We start from the raw sequence: 15,893 nt of genomic DNA on the forward strand, positions 1-15,893 counted from the left end.
TTTTCTCACCTTGTGTAGAACCTCTGGCTAGTGCTATACTCAGGCCTAGTGCCGGCAGCTTGATGCAAACAAGCAGTCTTGAAAATGCAAAATGGTTGCTCATTTGCATATTTAAGCAGCTTGTTTGTGTATTCATGGACAAAAGCAAGTAGCAAGGATGTGGTTCTGCTGGCAAAAAAAATACCCTTTATCACCAGCCACTTATCCCTGGAAAAAAAAATCAGGCATAAGGGACTACCAACAAAGGGAGTCTTTGCCAGCAGAAACAACTTCTGCACGGCTTGTTTTCTACCGTGAGTATGCAAATGAATGGTTTGAATATGCAAATAAGGGTCCAACAACCCCCCTTTTGGCATATCTAGTGTTGGTGGCAGTATTCTGAATCTCATTGGCTACGTCTACACTATAGCGATTTGTCAACAGAAGTCGTTGTCAGAAGAGGCCTTCGGACAAACTTCTGTTGACAGAGCGCAGCCACACACAAAGGCAGATTGAAAAGCAGTCCACTTTGTTGACAGAGAGTGACCAGACTGCCTCTCCCAACAGAGTGGCTGACCAGAAGCACAGCAGACAGAGCTACCTGGCGACCTGGAAGCTCTGTCTGTCAAGAGTTGCCCCCCCCCCCCCCCCCCCCCCCCCGGAGCACCTACGCAGCTTTTTTTGTTGACAGATTCTGCCAACAAAGGCATTTTGCCTCATGGGGAAGAGGCAGAAGGCTGTTGGCAAAAGTGCCAAGTTTTGTCAACAGACTGTTGACAAAATGCATTGTGTGTGTGTGGACGCCCTGCGAGTTTTATCTACAAAACTCTCCAGTGTAGACATAGGCACTGTGTTTATGGTCTAGGATTGACTGTCCCCTTGCGGGTACATAATACAGGAAAGAAAGAAGTCTTCAGCATCCTTTTCTCACCCACAAAGGCAGAGCCAGAACTGGAACACTGTTATTTCTTTGTTTTGAGCCCAGATCAGACAGGAATTTTTATAATTATGTCTAAAATATGCACATGAAGAAACCTTCATTGTGACAAAATATCTAATTTCCAACGGTGTCTTAGGGCAACAGAGAAATGAGGCAGGGGTGCTTAACCACAGCGTTACTACTACAGTAAAACTCCCAATTATCCACCCCCTGGTTATCCAACACTCCATTTTATCTGACACCGCCTAGGGCAGTGTGGGACAAAATGGAATATTCAATAACCAGGGTTTGGATAATCACCTCCAACCCCATGTAGCCAGCAGCCGAGCACAGGGCCAGCAGTGGCTGCCCACTGGAGCTAGCTAAGGCTCCAAGTTGGCTGCTCAGGCTCCCCACCTGGTGTGACTGGGGTTTTGCACCCTGCATCAGCGGCAGTGGGGATGGCTGCCCACCCAGGGTCAGCAGGGGCTGCCCACATGAGGATACCAGGTAGATGCCCCATGGCACCCAGCAGCCCACCTGTGGACCAGCTGAGGCTCCATGCCTCCGAGGCCAGCTGGAGCTCCACAGCCTCGGACCAGTGGCAGCTCCAACCCTGGGGCCAGCTGGGGCTGCCCTCCCAAGGCTGGGGTGCAGCTGCCCGCCTGGGCAACCAGCCACAGGGTAGCTGCCAGCCCACCCCTTGTGGGCTGGGGTTCCATGCCCTGGCCACAAGAGCTCCCCAGAGCCCTGGCCACCAGCAGCCCACCCAGGGAAGAAGGCAAACAGCTCTGTGGCAGCTGGCAGCCACCCCACGTCAGCCCACAGCCCACACCAGGGAGCCCAGTGCCTGCCCTGCAGAAGAGGCCCAGGCAGGCCCCCTCCTTTTCTTCCCTCTGCGACACCCCACCCCCAGTTATCTGACATTTTAGGTTATCCTACCATTGGTCAGTCCCAATAATGTCAGATAATCTGGATTTTACTGTATCTTTTTTTAACACATTGATATTATAAATCTTTGCAGAGAGTTTTGAACTCTGTTTATAACAGAGGATTAAGTCCTGCACTGCTAGTAATACATCAAACTGACAACAGGAGCGAATTCCAAAGTAATGCAGCTCTGTAGCTAAAAGCCAAACCTAAGTTTAGCTTTGAGGCTCTGAAAGCAGTTGTTAATATTTGACTTAAGATTATGAATGTTTTCCGTGATTGTACAGTTACTGTTGAAATAAAAGAGTAGAGATATGGTCTATAAGAACTTGAATAAGAGCTTTGCCTATCAGAATTTTCTTCTAACCTCAGATATGCCCACCAGTCCCAGAACATACAGTACAACCATCACCATAAAATCCTGAATGTATCATGTTAAAACAGTATTGATTTTTAAAGCCATGCCTCATATTTGAAGTACTAAGCCAGTCACATAGCTCAACATTCTTGCTCAGTTAAGAATTTGAAGGCTCATCCTGCTCCTCTGAAGAGCCACTTGGTGACTGTCAGGAGCAGTGGTAAATCCTATACATTGGGAGAAATACTGACTTTCAGTACCATCTTTAATCAGAGATGGGTGTGTTTGTAGATTTGGCATTGAACAAGCTTAGGTAAGGGAGAGATGTATTTCCCATGTATATTATGCAAACTGTACGAGTCCCAAACCTGTATACTATAAAGCAAATAGTAAAGAGATACAGCCTACATCAGTATGTGTGCAGATTTCTTTTAATTTATGTTTTATTGTTTTGGAAGATTTTATCTTTCAATCTGGTAGGTTTAACTTTTTGCATTTGACCGATGTTTTTCTCCAACTATTAAAGATAAAATCTACTTCAGTGCCTACACCTATCTCTTCTCATCTAGAGCACTAACGCAGCCTTTTCCTTCACTCCCCAAAAAGTCCGTTCCCAGTGTATGCAAAACACTTCTTTCGGCTTCCTCCCATGTACAAAGAAAAAGTCACAGCATCCTTCAGATTTAAACAACTCTGCACAGTTTTCTGCAGCCTCCTACATGAAGCTTGTTCCTCCTTGCAGTGTTCTCATTTCCTCATCTTGTCTAGATCCATTTTATTTTGTTCTTAACTAAAATCCAGCCACAAATGGAAAAAAAAAAATCTTCATTTTTAGTTCCTGCTGTTTATAAACAGCAATCCAATATATCTGTCTGCCTCTACTGACTCACCATCTCTTTAAATACTGTCTGAAAGGACACTTTTTATTGCTGCCCTTTAATCTTTTAAGTCCTCCCTTATCTATTTTCATAAAACCATAATTGTATTATTTAACACTGCAAAACACTCAGAAAAGGTTAGTGGAAAATCATGTTTCACTGTACTGTAGTGACTAATACTAAAGCTACACAGACATTTTTAATACTTGTCTGCTCTCCTAACAGAATGAGGTCTACTATGTTAATCTGCTACAGTCAGACGGTGTCTACACGAACCCCTTCTTCAAAGAGGGCATGGTAATAAGCCTGAGCAGAGAATACTAATGAAGTGCTGCAATGAATATGCAGCACCTCTTTACTAATGAAGTTGCTGCAGGTAGAATTAGCCTATTCTCTGCTCAGATTGATTACCATGCCCCCCACCCCCGTTCAAAGAAGGGGGCTAGTGTAGACACAGCCCCTGTAGAATATCTGTAGCTTTGAGAAAGATGATTTAATTAGTTTTCTCCAAGCAATCTATGGCTATCTCTACACTACAGTGATCTGTCAACAGAAGTCACTGTACAAAGAGATCTTCGGACAATATTTCTGTTGAGAGATCATTTTCACATACAAAAATGGATCAAAAAAGTTATCTGCTCTGCTGTCAGAGAGTGGCCAAACTGCCCAGCCCTCTCAACAGAATGGCCAACCAGAAGCACAGCAGACTAGGTTGCCTGGTTGACAGAGGAATCGCTAGAGCAGCCACACAGCTTTTTTGTTGACAGATTCTGTCAAGAAAGGTGTTCTGCCTCAGGGAGGAGAGGCAGAAGGCTTTGACAAAAATGCTGAGTTCTGTCAACAGTATGTTGATTGAATGTATTTTTAGTGTGGATGTTCCCCAGGTTTTGTCGACAAAACGCCTGTTTTGTTGAAAACATTTTAGTGTAGACATTGCCAATGTGTTTTTTATTGCTCAGCAAAAGCAAACTTTTCTTGCTTTTACTAAACCAGAAGTGCTATTGATTACCCTAATGTCTGGCAACAGCTATGCTTCTCTGGATGAGAAAGTGTACCAAAGTTACCAAGTTAATGTTACTGCTTTGTGTGCCTCTGCCCCCAATTGTATTATTTATTTGTATTAGTACTCAGGAGGCCCTGAATGAGATCTGAGCCCAGTACAAGTATATAGTTTAAAGACAATAATTTTCCTGAAAACAAAACAGATAAATAGCAGGAAAAAGGGATTATCCCATTTTAGAGATGGGAAAGTGAAGCATAGAGGAACATGCCCAAGGTACATAAGAAATCTGTGGCAGAGCCAAGAATTGACTCCATCTTTCCTAAGCAGTTTAGCCACATGGCTATTCTTTCTTTCAGACCATTCTTCCTTTATGGGAAAAAAATCAATATGATATCTTGAAAACCGAATTGTAGAGGTCAATAATGCTTGTGATTTCTCTTGACTGAGTCTTACATCAGTGTTGGTACCAAACATTAAACAGGATTTCATTCTACCACATTTCAATTATTGCAGCTCTGACAGAACAAAAATCGAGTGATTCTGTACTTTCAGCAAACTACACAGACAAAAGGGGAAATAATTTAGAGAAAATGGGAGCAGATAAAAGTTGGGTTGACAGTTAAATTCTCCAAATACATGGAAATATGGCCATTCTTTGGCAGTGGGAGCTAAAGAAAAAAATTTAGACTTTGGGGGTTCAGGAAATGATGAATAGGGTACTGCATAACAGTTAGTGAAATCACGCAACAAACCCCTTCCCATAACCAAGAAGGAAAAACATGACTTATTTTTTTAATTATGGAAACAATTACACAAAAATGCAGAACTAGCCATTTTCCCATGTGAGAAGCTGAAAATCTTTGAGGTATTCTGTATTGAGTCAGTTTTTCTCAAAAGTTTATCCACATGTAAATAGTTGTTCTGCATTTGATGCAGAGAGAAATCAGCTTTCCCTGAACAAAATTTGTCAGTGTCCATTGGCATCAAACAATCCAAAGTGAACTACAAGGCTAAAATGACAACTAAATTAAGTGAGTCTGTGCTCACGAAAGCTCATGCTCAAAACTTCTGTTAGTCTATAAGGTGCCACAGGACCCTTCATTGCTGTTACAGATCCAGACTAACGCGGCTACCCCTCCGAAACTAAATTAAACATACTTTTGCCTTGGTCACTATTATATCATTCCTCACCCCCACACAATATACCCCTACACTGCAGTTGATTCCTGTCCCTGGTACCTCAATAACCATTATTTTATAAGTTTTGGTATATGCTGACTTTTTAGTAGCAGCCTCTGATTCACTGACGTTTCACTGTAATCTTTGCAGTCTGTGACACCACCATGTGACGTCACTGAAATAAACAGACAATATCTATGAGAGGAAAACATAAATCGTGAAAAATTAGTTATTTGTGTGCTGAACTGCTCCCATATTCTGGATGGTAGAGACATCCATTCATAAATGTTCATTTAATTCAATTTACACTTCAGCTTTACACCTAGACCCAGCTGCAGAGGGGAAATAACCAGAGGTTTGATTTCAAACCTTTTTCTCACATTGACCAGTTTTTACTTCCATTGAATTTACTGGACTATGGGCATGAGCTGCTATACATGAGAAGAAGCTGTTCAAATGATTCTGTAAGGGCCAGATTTTGCCACTTTTAATCAAATCTTTGGAACTGGCTTCCACCTGAAAGACAGCATATATACCCTGTTTGCTGGGTCCCTATGTACTCAGCGAAAGCAGTCTCCCCAAGTTCATCCACTACAGGGTTGACACATTTTCAGCCTGCCAACGCACACAACTGAGAGCGATGCATAGATGATACAGCCCTAAGGGGAGCACAGGGAACCACTGTGCCTTAAAGAGACTCTTTTGCGGCACAGTTCTTCAGGTGTTGCTCCCATTTTACTGATAGGGAGGGAGAAAGCTGCCGCATAAAATATGCGGTAGAGAAACCTCATGCACCCTGAATAGGCACAGTCTATTCAAGATGGAGCCAAACCCCTTACAAAGAAAATGCCCTCCATGAAATAATACATAAGACCACTATCCTCTCCTCAGTCATACCCCGGCCAAGGGTCTCCTCTGCTGTGAGATCTACAGAAATCAGCCCAGTAGCATTGGCTAGAATGAAGAACAGAGATTCCTGATCTATTAATTAATTTAAAAACATCCTTCAGATGAAGCACAGATATCAAGTGAGTCCTGTCTCTTGACTACATAACTGGGTGAATGGAATTCTGCTACCCTTATTCTCTTTACGCCCACTTGCACTTTGTTTTAAGTTAGACTGTGAACTCCCCTTGGCAAGTACTGAGTCTTCATAAGGCGTATGCATTTGAAGAGCATTCAGCATGATGGCGTGTTGACGTTGGATTGAGACCTTTGGATATTACTGCACCACAAATACACAACAGCAGTAACAGAGCCCTAAACTGGCTAACATAAAAAACTGAACTGAGGTGTTTTTGTTTTTGTTTAAAAAAAAAAAACAGACCTGTAAACAAGTATAAAAATGATCAATAGAGCCTTGCCTAGATACCAAATTGATATGCACATCCACAGCTGCAAAAATGATCTGTGGATATTTGCATCCACGTGTGCAGGTGCAGATAGGAGGCAGATAGCCACAAATTTGGAGGGTTCTCAATACAAAATTTGTATCCATATCTGCCTCCATATCTGCAAAAATGAACTGTGGATATCCACATGCACATTCCCAGATATAGATGTCTGCAGTTATTAAGACGATATCCCCAGATTTGTGGAGCTGTGAAGATCAATGTCCCTATACAAAAGCAAGAAGTTTGAAAACAAAAACAGGTGAACTAGAATGGTCCACACTGGAGAAAGATATTGAAGTAATAGGCATTATGGCGACTTCTGGGAAATGAGAAAAGTCACTGGGATTACTGTAAAATCTAGTTATAAACTACAAGAAACAGACTCAGATAAAAGAACTGGGAAATAGTTGTATGTAAAAATTCCACAGAATCCAATGAGATAACGCTTGTGATTGGGAAGACCACACAGTTGAATCTATATGGAGAAAAAAACCTAAGCTGTAAGAAATGTAAATACATTAGTAAGACTATTATTCCGGCCTTCAGATCAAGTAAAAGCAATTGGGTACTATCGTGGAGAGAGATCAAAGAGGCAGCAAAATCTAACCAAGTGTTCATAATGATAAACACACGAATAACTGGCCTAATGGCACAAGACAAGGTTCACAGAAACAATTTAATGACTCTTTGGGCTTCTCTACACTTGCCCCCAACTTCGAAGGGAGCATGTTAATCAGGGCAATGGGAGATCACTAATGAAGTGCTGCGGTGAATATGCAGCACTTCATTAGGCCAATTCTCCCCTGCAGCAACTTCAATGTGTCAAACTTCGAAGTGCTGGCATGCGTGTAGCTGCGGGCACTTTGAAATGCCCACGGTACTTCACAGTGCCTTTACTCCCCAAAGTTTGGAGGACGGCATGTTCACTGCAGCACTTCATTAGTAATCTCCCATCACCCTGATTAACATGCCCCCTTCGAAGTTGGGAGCAAGTGTAGACCCAGCCTTTAAGTGGTTGCTTTTGAAACAGATATAGAGCACACACAATAAAAGATCCTAATTTTGACTCACAGTGTTATTCTTAAGCAACACAGAGAAGCTCATTCAGGAAGTGACAGTAGCTGAGTCACTAACAGAGCTCACAAATAGGTTCACTATCCAATGGTCAGGTAAGGTCCAAAAAGTAACAGGATACAGCTAAACTTTAGAAAGGGAGACTTCCAATAAAATGAGATTGTCAAAAAGGCTTTGTGAGACAGTGGGAGCAGCCCAGATCTGTGTAACACTTTGTAAGCATTTCACATGGGCCAAACTGTGAGATAACTGATTAGGACTGAGTAATAAGCCGTTTAATAAGGGGATTTACCTCATCAGTTATGGACTGTTAAATAAGAGACAAAAAGGAGAAGGGCAGGTTAAAAAAAGACTATGATCTTAGGGAACTAAATTCCCTTTGTCCCCGTCCCACTACCTAGGGAATAGGTAGAAGCCAGAGGAAATGTTTTTGCTGTAGACACACAAAAGCATATAAAGATTTTAAGCACACAGTGGTGAACTTCCTCAGGAGTGCATGAAGGCTGCTTGCAAAGTGAGATGCAGAGTGGGGGGTAGCACACCCTGTGACAGAACCTAGAGGGAAAAGTAAAATAAAGTTTAGAGGTGGCATGAGTGCTACTTTAAATAAAACAAAGGTCATACCATAATATTAAAGAAAAAATAACAAGTGCAACTGCTGGCAGGCTCAGAGGTTATATAAAATCTCCTACCTCTTAAAATCCACATTTTAGCCCATGAAATTCATCAGAGGGTGAGACGTGGTGCAAGACCCTAATCATTTTAAAGCCTCAGTCATCGTAGGGAGCTGATATGCTGTACTGAACCTTGTGTGGGCCCTCTACCCTGAGATGAAATGTTCTCTCAGAGAACAGTAGTGTTCTGACTCCACAGTAAAGGAAAAAAAAATCACATTGCATCACACACTGCTGGATGTCAGGTCTATCTACCATCACTGTTAGGAGGACATTCAAATTCAAAACAAAAGCTCTTCCAAACTTTACATATAGAAGAATGAACACATGTGTGTTGCATATGCATTACACACTTGGAGCCCTAACCGCATGCAAGCCAGGACATGGTGCTGCCTGGCAGCATGGTCAGCATCAAACAGCAGGCACATCCTTTTCTTAGGTTGAGGGCTTCCCATGTGATGTGGCTGAGAGAGAGAAAGACCCTCATTGCATGGCACCTGTGGGGGAGGGAGGGGACTTTGTGCACAAATGTAAACCACTGAGAAGTTTCTGGGCATCTTATGCAAGCACGACCCCCACAACAGCCTTGTTACCACATGTTGTGGTGAGGCAGTGGCTGGTACCAGGCAGCATAAAAAAAAAAACAACAAGTGCAGATACAGAACCATGAACTCCCTGTAATGGGCAGATGCACTCACAGCACTAATAGCAAAGAAAAAAAGACGTTTCTCAAGCTCTCGTACAAACATGAGTCCACAGGCTTCCTGGTCCCAATTTGAAATTCACAGTCTTCCTGTTACCTAATTCCTGTGGACCCAGAGAGCAGCGGCCAGAAGGAGCACTGAGGGGCATTGTGGGTTACGTGCGGGACACCTCTGGAGGTTAATACATTCAATTTTAAGATGTGGCGCTTCCACACTGGTCTTTAATTGAGCTTTTGAATTCGAGCTTGACGCTACACCTGTCTGGTACTGACAATATCGTAATCTCAATATTAGTGCTCCCTAAATCGAGCAAATGGTATTTTCAGTGAAGACAGTCACATGGTACTATTGAGCTAACTGCCTTAAATTAAAATGTATCTTGTAGTGTAGATGCAGTCTATGTGAAATAAATGAGCTAAGAATTTCTAAAGAAAACTAGATGTATATCTCAGAATGACAACATTGTATAACAGCACAGTATTTAATCAGTATTAATCAGTAGCCATTCAGCATGTGTAAAAGGCTTCATCAGAGATGAAAGGACAGTCTCTTCAATTGCTTCATAACAGCAAACCAAAAAACAAGAACTTTAATTAATACTACAAACTGTTGTATTCAGCAAATTCTGGAGTCCTGATTAAGAAAAACAATCAATGCCCCGAGGGCTTAGGTTCTGCTACAGAAAAGCATAAATGCGAGTGCTTAAATCCACCACACCTGCTTGTTTTTAAGGAGGTGCTTAAATTCCAATAGTGTTTCAAAGCTGAGTGTGCATTTAAGGTCTGTACTCAAGTGGAGTGCATGCTTTCCTGAACTGAGATGGTAGCTCTAAACATTATTCTAAGGTTGCATGTTTATCTACATATGATTCCATACCAGTGGTACACATAGCCCATTTAAAACGCTACATTTTATCACCATGTCAGATTACTGAATATCTGCTAGAAGACATCTTCAAACATCACATCTAATGGCTCATTTTTTGTCCATTAAATTTTATTTGAGGCAAAGCTTCAATATAATGCTTAAATGATTGAATAAATGTAATACTGTCATAAATATGGAGACAAAATTGTTTGACAAGCGATGGTAGAATTTAACATCTGAGTAGTAAAGAAAGAAGTGCTAGCATTTCACAACACAGTTTTGAGCTGTTAAAATACGCAATATGGCACCTAAATATTTCTAGATATCAACATTGCAAAATTACGTAAAACCTATTTGACATTAGTTTCCAATGAAACTTTCTACTAAAACATTTAGTAATATATATTAAAGGCTTGTATTTTTCATCTGAAGCTGTTTTAAGAAAAAAAAGCTGAGTGTGTTCTCTGAACACAGACTCTCTGTATCTCCAGAAAAGCTGCAAAATCCTGTCCAAATATATGTGCCTTATGAACATAAATGCATTTCTTTTACTCCTTCCTTTACACCTAATTTAGAACAGCATTTTGTTTCCTGCAGTTTCCAAAATCTCTGTGATACTTAATATTTTATAGAATAATTTTCAAAATTATAAAAGACTTCACATCCATTTTTTTAATAAAAGAAAAAAAATTACAGCTTTCATACCAAAAACTAAACCATTCATTCACCTCTGGTGAGTTGGATTTTATAGTTTTTACAATCATACGTCAAGTACTTGGCATGTGTATGCATAATGCCTGTGACATTACACGTTCTATTCCACTACATAATGTTTAAATTACCTTCCAATGTCTTAATATTATTTAGTTCTGTGTTTGATCCCATAATTTTTTTTTCCATCAACACAGCACTGTCCACATCAGGGGCTAGATTAGCTTTGCATCTCTCAGAGGTACGTGGACAAACAATTATCCAAACATTTCTAAAACAGATATTTATGGACTTTTTCCTTGATGTACTTCCTACTTTTATGCTCTTCATTCTTTCTTGTCGGAAAACTTTCCTCGGTATTTGAAACGCATATGCTGACATAGATAAGTCAACGGTTAAAAAAAAGAGATGAGGGGCCATTTTATCAACAATATCAAAGAGAGTCATAAAGCAATGACTGCACAACATCCTGACATTCTGCGACAGTATCTGTGATGGAATTTTCTTTGTGGCATTGCAGAACCACAATCATTGCAGACTGATACCATGTCATGAGACAAATATAAAAAAATCTCTCTCTCCCCTTCCTCCTCCTTTTCCCTAGTTGCCTGTAGATCAGAGGAATTTCAATAACTGCTTTGCTGTCCTTACATATGGGATCTTGATGGCCCACATATAACTGGCCCAGTTGATCAATACAGCACATGCTACCTCATATTTATCTAGTGGCTCATTTTATGCTCCTACAATTGGTAAAGAGAATGCCAATCAGAGCTACACAATCCAAAGTTACATCTACATTGCTGATGAACTAGAGGCTTACTTAAGTATTTCAATACAATAAACTGAATTTTCCAATACATGCATTTATATCACTTTTGAGGGGCACAACCTAGAATATTTACCTAGTTTTTCAGTTGGTTCCAGGGAGAGAAGATTCCATTACTGAAATCCACATTTGTACTGTACTATCACAATTGCTGGAATAATGAAAAGTAGCACCTTTTGCTTAGTTTAATTTACACGTTCCCTCAATTTTATTTGCTGTAATTTGGGAGGTGATCCATTATTCTTCTGAATTACTTCTGCCCCACTGAGGATTGTTGGATTAGGTTGTTTAAAATTACTAAAAGCCCACACTATTCATTGCCTAATGAACGAATAAGCAAACACCAGCCTGTTAATTCCTCATTTAAATTATTCTGCAATTACAGAATGGAAAGTCTTTGTCAGCAAATATTTTCTCGAAAAACACAGTATCAGGCAAAATTCTTATTAATTCTGACAACACTAACACAAATGCAATATCGAGTAACAAGTGCAACACACAAGCCAACATCCTATGGTAGAGACCAGTTATGCATGCCTTAAAATTCATTTTATTAATGTTGCATCTCTACTTCAGATTTTTTTGGGGGTTTTTTTTTTTCGCATTAATTCAGCCATAGAACACAGAAAGGCATCTCAGGCCATACTCAGATGAAAGAGCCACCTCTGAAAACACAACCATTTTAGGAGCAGCAATGGATCAGCTTGACAGAATACATAAGACGCATAAAACTACTACTTGGTATCTGAGAGAAGCTTTTTCAAGTGTTTATACACTCAACTCATTTTTAAAAGTTAACTACTAAACCCTGTGTTAGTCCAGAATTAGTGCCACTGAAGCTGAAAGAACTCCATCCACCCAACAAAGAAACCATAAGCATATACTACTCATAAACAAAAACAATTTTGCATTCAAAATAGTGCAACTCAGGAAATTTTCAGAAAAAAGCAAACTGTTTGTAATGATTATTATAAAGCAAAAACACCAAGAAGTCCTGTGACACCTTATAGACTACCTGATATATTGGAGCATAAGTTTTCGTGGTCAAAGACCCACTTCCTCAGATGCATTCATCTGACAAAGTGGGTCTTTGCATTCATCTGAGGAAGTGGGTCTGTGCCCACAAAAGCTTATGCTCCGATACATCTGTTAGTATGTAAGATGCCACAGGACTTCTCTTTTTTATTTATTTTCATTTTTTTTGTGGATAAAGACTAACACAGCTACCTCTCTGATGATTATAAAACAGTTCTTGGGTTCCATTTCTTCACAGAAAATATGCAATAAAAGGTAAAAAAGAAATAATATAAAAATTAGATACAATATAAAAATTTATGTTGACTAAATCCAGCTTTTGTACATTCTATTTTATATATACATTGAGGCTATGATTACACTACAGCACTCTGCCAGGAGAAGTCACTGTTGGGAGAGTTCTCTCACACACAAAACTCAAAGAGGAAAGCACTCTGCTCTGTCAACAGAGCAGCCAGACTGACCAGCTGCTCTCTGGACAAAACAAGCACTGGGAAGAACAGCAGACGGGGGGCCCACTCTTGTGGATGCTCTGTCTGTCCAGAGAAGGGCCCCAACAGCAGCCACACAGCTTTTACGTTGATTAAAGCTGTCAATGGCGGTGTCAAAGGTTTAAGGCAGAATGATGCTGGCAAAAGTGTTGAGTTTTGTCCAACACTGTCGACAAAATGCATTTTGTGTGCGCAAGCACCACAAGTTTTGCTCACAAAACAGGGGTTTTGCTGGCAAAATTTGCTACTGTAACCATAGTCTTCAGAAAAATATCCAGGAAACCATCCCTAAGGCTGACATAGTTACCTAGTTTGATCTCACTAACTTCATCATCATCATCATCATCAATAACCGCGGGCTCAGCGCCCGTTGGTGTCTGATGCCTCTCTCCCTATTTCCTTCCATCTTTCCCTGTCCAGTGCAGAGTGGCTAAATTTCCGTCAACTAGCTCTGCACCAACCAACTACATCATCTATCCATTGTCTGTGGGTCTGCCTCTCGTATTTGAACCATCCATTATGCCGAATACTAGGGTCTTGATTTTTCATTTGTCATTTATTCTGCAAATATGTCCAAATAGTTGTAGCTTCCCTTTTATAACCTTCTGCAGCAGGTTCTCTTTCGGCTGTATCTTCCTATACAATTCCTCATTGGTGACCTTCTGCATCCATCCTATTCTCAGAATCTTTCTATAACAATCTCACTAACTTGGCATCTACTATATCAATTGGTGAGGTCTTCTAAAAAGGCTCAAGGTACAAATTCCAGTTAATGCAAATTCTAGTTTGAAATTCCAGTTTAAGGATTATTTCAAATATTAAGTTGAAATACACATAACTCATATGATAGGTAGGCTCCAGTTGGATTTCCTGTCCACTTATCAGTAGATAGTCATGGGCCTAGGTTAAGCTAACCTAGTTTTCCACGCCCAGGACATATTCCCAGCCTTAGGTTAAGTGTTACACACAATGCACCCTAAGCCGCACGATATGAGTGCAGCAATGATGTTTGTCCTGCCCGTCCCTGCACACAGCCCCACTCCGAGGCCGCTAGGCGCAGGGGGCCGCGAGCCAGGATGCGCTGCAGCCCCGGGACTCTCCCTCGGGAGCTCAGCTGGGATCAGCGCCGGAGGCTGCGAGCGGCGCGTTTGCCCCATTCCCACGACGAGCCCCTGAGCCCGGCCCGCTGCGGAGGCTCAGGCTGCGACACCGACCTCGCTCCGCTCTGCTCCGTCCTTCCCACGAACCCGAGCGCCGCTGCCCAGCGAGCCGCGAGCTGCCTCCCGCCCGCAGCCCCCGCCCGGCTCGGGAGCGTGGGAACCAGCCGCGGCTGCCCTGGCTCAGGCTGCAGCCGCGCGGGCCCGCTCGCGGGGAGCCTGCGGGGCCACGGAGCCACACGGGGACGCGGCAGCCGCTGATGGGGGGCGCAGCGGGGTGGGGGTGGCTCCCGGACAGAGCGAGCGGGGGGCGGGGGGCGGGGGGCGGGGCGGGGGCACTTACTTGATGTCCTCCCAGACCTCCGTGCCGTAATTCCGGATCACCAGCAGCTCCAGGGCGTGATTGACGAACCCGTACTGCGGACGAGGGGCGGGGGGGGGGGGGATCAGCCCGCACCAGGCCGGGGAGAGAGGGAGGCGGAGCCCCCTCCTCGCGCAGCTCTGGGTCCCCGCTGCTCCCCGCGCCGAAGGGTCACGCCGACACCTGTTTCCCTCCCCTGCTGGTGCTGCCCGAGAACTACCCCGCGGGACTCCCCCCGTCCTCCCTGCGGTGCTACCTACTGGAGTGAGCCCGTCCCGCGTGCCCCGGCTCACCACAGCGCACGCGCTGCCCCTGCTGGTTGCCCGCGGCTGCTGGCCACCCGGGTTGGAAACGTGGACTCTGCCAGCCGAGCTGCGGGCGGCAGCCGCTCTTCCGCTCCCGCCTCAGCCACGCAGTCCGCGGCAGGTGGGGCCTCCCCCCGCCCAATCAGAGCTGGGCTAAGCAAGGCTGCCGGGGAGGGGGCTGCGGGGAAGGCCCAGACGAAGAGGAGTGCTGGGAAATAGACTCAGAAGAAGGTCTAGGAGCAATTTTCTAAGGGTCCCAGTGGGCTCTTCATCTCTGGCACTGTTTGGAGGGCGGGGGCGTTTTCCGTAGAGATGCTCCAGGAGTCACTTTGGGGCTGTGTTGGGCTGGGGTGTCCCTAGATCAGAGGTCGGCAACCCAACTAGCGGGAAGAGACATTATTTTCAAACTCGCTAAAAAAACTCTCAGTGATTGGAGAGCCACAGGCACATGAATACAAGACGGTCCTGAATGAATAAGGTCAAACCATACTCTTTGTAACCTCCGTTGTAGGAACAGCACACACAATGATCTGTGTGATACACGCTTGCTGCAGGACATTCACAAACTTTGTGCATATTCTGTTTCCTCGTACTTTACCTGCGTGCGTTTGGACCACTACCCGCCTGAGTTTCACTCCTGAGCCTATTTTAATTGTGCCAGTTTTACTTAACGTTTAATTTCAGTTTTCTTTCTTCAGATGTGTGTTGCCCTTTCCAGCAGGAATACCACAAACTTCCTTTTCCTTTTCAAAATCAAGACTTTATTAGCAACAAGATCAAAACACTGATACAATATCATATTCCACAATGCACTGCACATATTAAAGGGGGAGTTATCCAACGTTTCGAGATCACATATTGTTTGCTATTTAGATATCAGTTGTTCACTTTTGGACTTTTAGATGTTCACCTTTTATCAAATATTTGGTAGGATTTTTTTAACTTTGCAATTCTAGCACTGGGGCTACGTCTACACTAGCCCCAAACTTCAAAATGGCCACGCAAATGGCCATTTCAAAGTTTACTAATGAAGCGATGAAATGCA

At 42.9% G+C, this 15,893-nt stretch overlaps 1 protein-coding gene across 1 annotated transcript in view; it reads right to left on the reverse strand.

Annotated features, from left to right (window-relative positions):
- Window positions 1–14,938, reverse strand: part of GUCY1A1 (guanylate cyclase 1 soluble subunit alpha 1) — a 48,185-nt gene extending 33,247 nt beyond the window's left edge. Inside the window, exon 1 of the mRNA XM_074991887.1 lies at window positions 14,837–14,938. The gene's annotated coding sequence lies outside the window, so the exon portion shown is untranslated. The remainder of the gene's footprint in view (window positions 1–14,836) is intronic.
- Window positions 14,939–15,893: the final 955 nt, after the last annotated feature.

This window comes from Carettochelys insculpta, chromosome 4, assembly GCF_033958435.1.
Source record: "Carettochelys insculpta isolate YL-2023 chromosome 4, ASM3395843v1, whole genome shotgun sequence".
NCBI lineage: Eukaryota > Metazoa > Chordata > Testudines > Carettochelyidae > Carettochelys > Carettochelys insculpta.